Source organism: Podarcis raffonei, chromosome 4, assembly GCF_027172205.1.
Source record: "Podarcis raffonei isolate rPodRaf1 chromosome 4, rPodRaf1.pri, whole genome shotgun sequence".
Lineage (NCBI taxonomy): Eukaryota > Metazoa > Chordata > Lepidosauria > Squamata > Lacertidae > Podarcis > Podarcis raffonei.
The window spans coordinates 98632340-98641029 of NC_070605.1; the positions used below are offsets into that span (position 1 = coordinate 98632340).

General features: G+C 41.7%; 1 long non-coding RNA gene across 1 annotated transcript; it reads left to right on the forward strand.

The window, feature by feature from the left end:
- The first annotated feature begins 1412 nt into the window (after nucleotides 1–1412).
- On the forward strand, nucleotides 1413–4595 carry LOC128411978 (uncharacterized). The gene is made up of 2 exons (XR_008329991.1): nucleotides 1413–2144; nucleotides 4197–4595. It is a non-coding gene; the product is annotated as an uncharacterized LOC128411978 (long non-coding RNA).
- Nucleotides 4596–8690: the final 4095 nt, after the last annotated feature.

Here is an 8690-nt window from a genome sequence, read left to right on the forward strand (position 1 = left end):
AAAGGTTGTTTTACATCTTGATATTGTTTTATGCTTTGACTTTTTTAAAAAAAAAAATTGGAATCATTTTTTAAGGCACTGTCAGTAGGATTTTGATGCTGGTGTCCCATAAATGGCTTTGAATGTCTCTCAGCTTTGATGACTTCATGTTTTGCAAAAGGGATAGAAATATTTTTATTCTTTGCCTTACTAGCTGCGAGGGCTTTTAGTGCAGTGCTCCGGGTAATTGTGTGTGTCTGAAATATTTATATGTTAGCCCATTGATCTCCGACAGCCCGTTTTGTAATGCCTTTCATCATGTGACTGTTGGCTATGAGGAACACCTGCTGAGCTTTGCAGTGCTTTGCACCGGCATATAAGGGTTCCTTCCTATACTAACATGTCAATATTAGCTACTGAATAGCTAGAACAATTTCTATTCAGAGAAATTGCTAGTTCCGCTCTGTGTTTGGCAAAGTGCTAAAAAACAACAACAAAAAACCACGTGTGGGGAAGTTAAATGGATGGGACTGGTGCAATCGAGGGGTGGGGGAAGAGGTTAAGGGACCACTTTGCTGGTGCCAAAACTACTATATGAGGCCATAAAAGGATGTTAGACATTAATGCCCCAATCAAGTTAAGGGGACTGGTAGATATTAGAAGGCTTCTTGTATATACACTTCTTCCTGGAAAAATGAGCATGTTTGATGCTCATCCAGCTGCCCGTTCATATGAAAATGTTGTCTGTCTGCAGCACATTGCTTTGAATGGGCCACACCCTCTGGTATGTGTTTGAATGCCACATTCTTGTGCAAGTAGGTGCACATTAATACAGTCATACCTCGGGTTACAGACATTTCAGTTGTGTTTTTTGGATTACGGACCCGCCGAAACCCGGAAGTACCGGAATCGGTTACTTCCGGGTTTCAGCGGTCACACATGCACAGAAGCGCTAAATCACACTTTGCGCATGCGCAGAAGACCAAATTGCAACCCGTGGGTTGCGAACACTGTGGGTTGCGAACGTGCATCCTGCACAGATCACTTTCGCAACCCTAGCATCCACTGTACCCTCCTTTCACGCAACTAGAGCTGGATCAGTGCCTCAGAGGTTCAAGTTTCTGACCAAACGGTGAGGTTTACAACAAAATTGACATTTATCACCGTCTATTTAACATTGCCTTCGGCGCAGAATGAAACCTTCAGTTCAGGATGCCAAACCAGTTATTGCATCTTGGCTTAATTCACTTCATTCACTCACTCCATAAAATAGACTTCTTGCATTTGGCAGACTAAACAAGAAGTGATGAGGCACTTAGAGAAATTACGTTTCTACATTATTTCGTAATAAGATGTTAATGATATAACAATCATACCAGTCATACAGTTTTGGTCCATAGGAAACCACATGGATGAGCGTGACCAGAGACCAGCCTCCTCTGACTGACATGTTAATGTATCAATGGCTCCCTGCGTGAGTATAAAAACTTTTATGACATTATATACAGCTTTTATTAATTCTTCAGCACTGGGTAACTCAGAGCCCAACAGTGTTATCTAAAATGACAAATTAGAGATCTTGGCTCATCATGCACTTTTTAATTTCATGCTTGTCTTCTGCAAAATCTTCCGCTATGTATTTTACTTGCACAAAGCATAGATGCGGCACAAAGCTTTAAAAAGTTATGGATTAAAATCTCATTTGGAATCAATGGAATTATACAGGAATTATACAGGAGAAGGCTATTACCTCATGTCCTGGTTAGGAACTTTGCAGAAGCAACTGTGGGAGACTGGAAACTAGATAATCCTCTGATCCAGTCTAACAGGACTCTTACGTTCTCCTATTCTTTTGGCTCAGAACCCCTGTAATACCAGCAATTTCTTTGCTTTTGCTGATGTACATCTTTGTCCAACTCCACTTCAGGACACATCCAGGAGAATTGTGAGAATTGGCTGTGTAATAATGAGTAATTGGATCTGTGAAGGTACCTTAGTTGCATACCTTCCGACATTTCTCCAGTGAAAACAGGGACATCCTGTTCTACATCAGGAAGCGTCTCCTGCATTTGATCTCTCGCAAACAGAGATATCATATACACATATTTACATCAGTGTGGTGATGATGATAGAAACTGTGCAAATGATCAGGAACATACAAGACCGTAAGTCCTATTGAACGTAGTTCTGAGTAAAAATGCTTAGGATTGCAGTGTAAGTCTTTACCCAATTACCTGGGAGTAAGCTCTATTGAACACAGTGGGACTTACTTACGAGTAGACAATGTAAGGCCCCATTTACAGTAAAGGAATAAGCATTCCCCGTGTTTCCGAAGAAATGGCTGGCTGCTGAAGCCTTGCAATTATTTTTTTTGTAAAGTGGATTGGTGACATTTTCCTTCAAAATTATAGGAAGGACCTTGCTTCACTTGGTGCAGGTACCGTATTTTTCGCTCTATAAGACGCACCAGACCACAAGACGCACCCAGTTTTTGGAGGAGGAAAACAAGAAAAAAAATATTCTGAATCTCAGAAGCCAGAACAGCAAGAGGGATCGCTGCGCAGTGAAAGCAGCGATCCCTCTTGCTGTTCTGGCTTCTGGGATAGCTGCGCAGCCTGCATTCGCTCCATAAGATGCACACACATTTCCCCTTACTTTTTAGGAGGGAAAAAGTGAGTCTTATAGAGCAAAAAATACAGTATTTTGTTTTCAGTATGGACAGGGATCTGTTTTTGCATCCACAGCACTTTTACTTGTTCTCTGAGATGTGGGAGGAGGAAAAAGGAAAATCAGGACATTTCATGATCAAATTGGAAACTGGGACAGTTTCTGTAATTCCAGGACTGTCCCTGGAAAATTGGGACACTTAGAGGATATGTAGTTGCATATACACATCCATGCCATACTCCTGTGTCCAGAACGACACAGAAGTGTGTTTTGACAAGCAAACGGGCACAGAAGTGTCAGCGAAAGAGGCCAGAGACCATCTTTCTTACAGTGCCTGCTTGCTCAGGAAGCCTAGAGACTCTTGGGGTGGCATATTGTTTAGGCATCAACCTTTAATTTTAACTGCGGAAAGGTGGCATACAAATAAATGATGATGAAAAAGAACAATCACTATAGTGAATGGAATGCAATTGTTGTGGCTTCCATGGACACTTGGCAAAATTCTGTATACCAAATCTGTGGTGGGTACAGGATTGCCCACCATGTCTCATTTGACCCTGGCTTTCATGTATCCATTTTAACATTAAATGAAATATATGTATTGTTCTGAATGCCTGGAGGGGGGTGGGAATGCTGTGCTTCAGAGTTAGTGCTTTTTGGACCTCTTGAACTTCTGTAGTCTTCTTATCACTGTGACACATAGGTAGGGTTCATTCCAGACATGCTCAATAGCAGCAAGATAATTTTGTGTCAGAAAGGCCCACTTGGCCATGTCTGTTTTCTGGTACCCCAACTCAGTGTGCATGCCCAACCCTATGCATGTGCACACAATATGTTGTATGCAAGAGGAGCAAAAAGGCGTACATTATTCATATATCACAGTTAACACAGTATAGTTAAGGAACGCAGGACAGTACAGGAATTAGGTGTAGATACGTAGAATGCAATGTGTACGCCCTTTTTAAACACAGGATATTGAAAGTGTGGAGATATGCTGTACCACACATTTACATGCCCTATTTGCAAAAAGGGCAGACAAGTACAGGATCAGGCGATTCTGTTTTCAGAGGGGAAATTAGTTTATAAATTAAACTCTGAGTTACTAATGGAAAGCTAAGTGTTTCCCAAAATGCTAACTGAAATCATAGTATGTCCACATCCACCCAAACACCATAACTAATCAATGATCTGTAGAAGGCTGATGGTGATAATAATAATAATAATAATCCCATTAGCTCTGAGAGGGAATTTTGTGTATGTGTAACTGCATCACAAGGCTGCTTGCTATATACATCCACGCAGGAGTACCTATTTTAGTCATGAGATGGTGACATTAAAAAAAAAAAATTGAGCAAGATGGGATTGGCAGGAGAAAATGTTGTCAAGGCAATGTTGTCATCAGCCTGGAGAAATCATTTCACGACGACGGCAAAATGGCTGTGAAATAATCCTTAGAATGCATATGCTCTGTGTAACCAAAGTAAATGCGGTCAACCGCCATACATCAAGATGTGTTTTGAGATACACATTTCACTTGGTGTGCCCTGTAGCTAATGAACATCTGAGAAGGTGAGTCACCTCATCCATCACCTCCTCCGTCTCCAGGCCCTGAAGCTCTAAATCAAGCTGATGCTGAACACAATATAGCAGGACTGACAAGGCCTACACAGAGACAAGCTCCTTCTGATGTCGGAGGATGAATGAGGTGAAATAATTGGGCAAATACACCTGGTACAACACCTCCTGTGTGCTGGGATTGCACATGCGCCTACCTCACAACCTGGTTCTGCATCTGAAAGTAGAACATCGTTTACTGAATGTAACCAAATACCAAAAACATTGAGCATTTGCAGAGAATATTCTATAACACACCATCAGGGAATTTTACAGAAGAGCATAAACAAAAAGGCCAAATTTATGTTTGATGGAATAAACTGCTAACACTTTCTTGATGCTGTCACTGGATGTGTTTCCTAATTACTTTCATCAGCATTTATTTTTTTTGTAGCAAGAAACACAATTCTCTGATTTGATACAACTTGATTCATCAGATAGTTTTACAGACAGCAAGTGATTAAGCAGAATGATATGATGACCTTGATGCATATAATTTTTTATACCAGATTTCTGCAGTCATACCAAAGTTGTGCTTGATTTTTCTGAGATCAGAAGCATAGTTGATTAAAAAAACAACAACCCATAGGCCAGGTTAAAATATGCTAACTATAGTAAGCAATTAACAAATCTTCATCAGAACTGTTTTGGCTTCATTTTCAGGGCTTCTCTGTTGCACTTTGTGCTCTCTAGATCTAACTGTCTTTGATGTTAACAGTGACTGACATTGTTATAACCAATTCTTATGCTATCTCCACATTCAATAAATTGGGTTCTTTTATCCTAGTAGATCAGATCCGCGATTTAGCCAAATTGCCACCCACTTGTTTTGCCTTGCTTTCATTGTTGCTTAAGACAGATCCAAAGTGATTATTTGGTGTGTTTAATACCATTTTGTGCTCCGATCCATGGGGTCATGAAGAGTCGGACACGACTAAATGACTAAACAACAACAACCATTTTGTTATCCACTGTCTCTAATTTCCCACTATCTTGCCTAAGCGGATAAGTTTTACTTTGGCCTCCTGGTGGTTTAAAAGCTTTCCATCATTTATTTTTCTTAGTGCCACTAACTGTTTTTTCCCCTTTTTACTTGCTACAGTAGACCTCTGGATCAATCACTGTAAATGATTTGTATTTACTCTTGGTGTTCCTCTCTTCTTTTTAGAGACAATTCAAGACATAACCTAGTGCACTTAAACTTATTGATATCAACAATGTATTTAAATCTCTCTCAGATTGTGGCCCTTTAGTAGATCTACAGCTTTGCCTCACATTCTGCTGCTCTGAGTTTTTAAAATTTAGAGAAACATTTAGTTCCTAAGCAGATCACTAATTTGAGCTGCACAGACTCAAAAGGGATAAATAGGGTGATGTATTGCAGATGTTCTGCATTTAATCATAGTTAGTTGGGTTATATTTTTTGTACCAAAGTTGGCACTAAACATGGCTAGCTTTGATTCACAAGTCCAGAGGCGGTTTTAGGGTAGCATGGCCAATTTGGCTGCAGGGGATGCCACAACAATGGTGTTGAATGGAGCATGAGAGGCAGGGGGTACTGAATTTTAGTATCACACAGGGCGCCGCTGAAATTTGAGAGCCCAAATTCTGCCACTGAAAAGTCCCTTCCAACCTAAGTCAAAGGCAAGTAAAGCAAATGGCCTTAGTAGGTGTGCTGGGCCCAGGAGTAACCCATGAAACGCAGTCGAGGACTGGTCCAGAATCCTAAGGTTCCGCTGGGAGACAGTCCGACAGGGCCAAGGCAGGACACGAGGCAGGAAACCAGGCAAGGACAGGTACAGGATCTCATGCAGGATCTAGCATACAGCAAGGTTGCTCCCGCAACCTGGGGCGGGGTCCGACAGCCTTTTATCTTTGTTGGGGTAGCGGCTGGTCCTGATCCCCTGGCGACTCACCTCCCTGTTTCGCCCGAAGGCGAGCACTCCTCCTGCAAGTACTCAGGTCTCTCCTTCTCTCAGACCTTAGTGTCTGCAGCTCAGGAGACGTTGGTGGGTTACTAGACCCAGGGGCCGCCTCAGCCTCCCCTGACCAAACCAGTAGAGGAGCAGCTGTAAATGATGGCCCCTCTGAAGGCAATGAGGTAATCCCCGATTCTGGAGCCAGGGCAGGCTCAGGCTCCTGACTCGGCCCAGCTGGTGCTTGTTGCAGGGGAACCTGTGCAGACTGGGACTCTTCAGGATCAGGCCCCAGACTTGGTTCAGATGATGCCTGAGGCAAAGGATCCAGTGCAGACTGAGTCTCCTCTGGTTCTGAGTCCAATCCCGAGTCCCAGGCCATCACAGTAGAAGAGAGAAGAGGATGCTTCATTCTGCATCCTCAAAGCAGTAAGCTACAGCCTTCAAAGTCTGCATTTAAAGCATCTCTCTTGTCATGAGCCACCTCCACAAATACCCTCCATGGACATTAATGGAGCCCTGAACTCCACAGTGAACTCAGGCACTCTGTAATCCTGAGAAATGGACATGGGTGTCCATCATGAAGTTCAGTTCCTTGTTCTAACACAGGGGTCAGCAAACTTTTTCAGCAGGGGGCCGGTCCACTGTCCCTCAGACCTTGTTGGGGGGCCGGACTGTATTTTGAAAAAAATAACAATGAATGAATTCCTATGCCCCACAAATAACCCAGAGATGCAGTTTAAATAAAAGCACACATTCTACTCGTGTAAAAACACCAGGCAAGCCCCACAAATAACCCAGAGATGCATTTTAAATAAAAGGGCACATTCTACTAATGTAAAAACACGCTGATTCCCAGACCATCCGTGGGCCGGATTTAGAAGGCGATTGGGCTGGATCCAGCCCCCAGGCCTTAGTTTGCCTACCCATGTTTTAAGACATGAGGTTAGAAGTGGATCCATCAGCTGCAGTTTGAGCTAACCTGGGTTAACATTGGTGCGGACGTAACAATGCATCTTAGCTCTGAAAAAGGATTGGAGGAAATATTTATGCATGAAAGGGGAGGGGAGAAGAAGGGGAAGGGCCTATCCAATGATGATTGTGCGGTCAAAAATATTACAGCTGTAATCCTCCTTACTTAAAAAAAAAAACTGTTAGAGAGCCACGTTATGAAAAAATAATGAATATTGAGTAATGAGCCAAAGTTAAGCACCTTTTAGTCCTATTTGATCTAACTGGAAGTGATTGACAAATTTGCTTAACTCTGCCATTGAAATCAATGAGACTGAAAAGTATATATCTTTGATAAGGTTCATTGTATTATGTGCACCTGACTGTTTTGCTCTTTTCGGCTATATTTCAAGATGACCAAAACTGTTTCTTCAGCACAGACCTAGCTAGAGCGTGAAACATATTTCAGTAGCTTAAGGAGCCACCAGCCATCAAAAGCTATTAACTGGAACCCTGTTGTCAAGCATTAAGAATACAGAAATCTAGTGGGCAAGTGTGTCATTTGGCACAGCACAGGCTTAAAATAAGTATTGAATAAGAAGAGAGAACTTCAGATAGAATGCAAGTTTTTGCATAAGAAGTACAAATAAATAGTATTTCTCCACAAGTTATAGCTCTGGCTAAAGGGCCTGCTATATTAAATGGCAGATAAAGTTTTCTGATACGGCTTTAAACTTTCCCATCTCTGATACTGATCTCATTTATCAACCCTACAATAAAATGTCTTCCAAAGTCAATTAACTTCTCCTGTTAGACCAGCCTACTATCTAGTATGACAGACGTTAAAGAGAATTACGGATTCTGAAATAAACTATCTGATTTAGAACTAAGGCACTAAATATTTGGCTCCACATCCTAAAACCCGGTTAATAAAAGAACCAGGTTTATGATGATAGTCCTTTAGAATGGAAGGATCCCTTTCATCTTTCAGTTCTATCCTCTTGAAAATTGTTTCACTTCGCCAATCCATGAGAAGCTTCAGGAAGGACTGGTGGGTGGAAGCCTTCAGATGGGGGTTATGATATGAACCAGAAATTGCCAACCCTTGAATTATTTGACGACATCCCAGAGAAGTGTGGCTTAATCTGCTTCATCATGACAATTGGTTTGAGTGGTTTTTAATGAAAATATTTCGAAATAGCTCATCTTTCAGGCAAATCATTTCAAGGCTGATATCGGAGTCACTTCCTTTGCGGGAAATCTCATTGTCATTAGCACAACAGATACTTAAAGCTTGAGCTGGGATTTAATTCTGTAACGGGAGAGTTCTAGGATGATGTGACACTCGTCTTATGTATTTTTTATTGTAACATTTAATTGCACATTAAATATGTATCAAATTTGACAAAGACAAAGTGAACCTCAGAGAATAAACAACTCAACTTAATTCTGTTGCTTTGCAAAAGAAATGAGCCCAGCACATTCCTTTCCTTGCCTCTTGGCGAGCAAACAAAGCAGGGATGAGAACCTGTGGTCCTGCTCATTCAATCGCTGCTGTTGTCA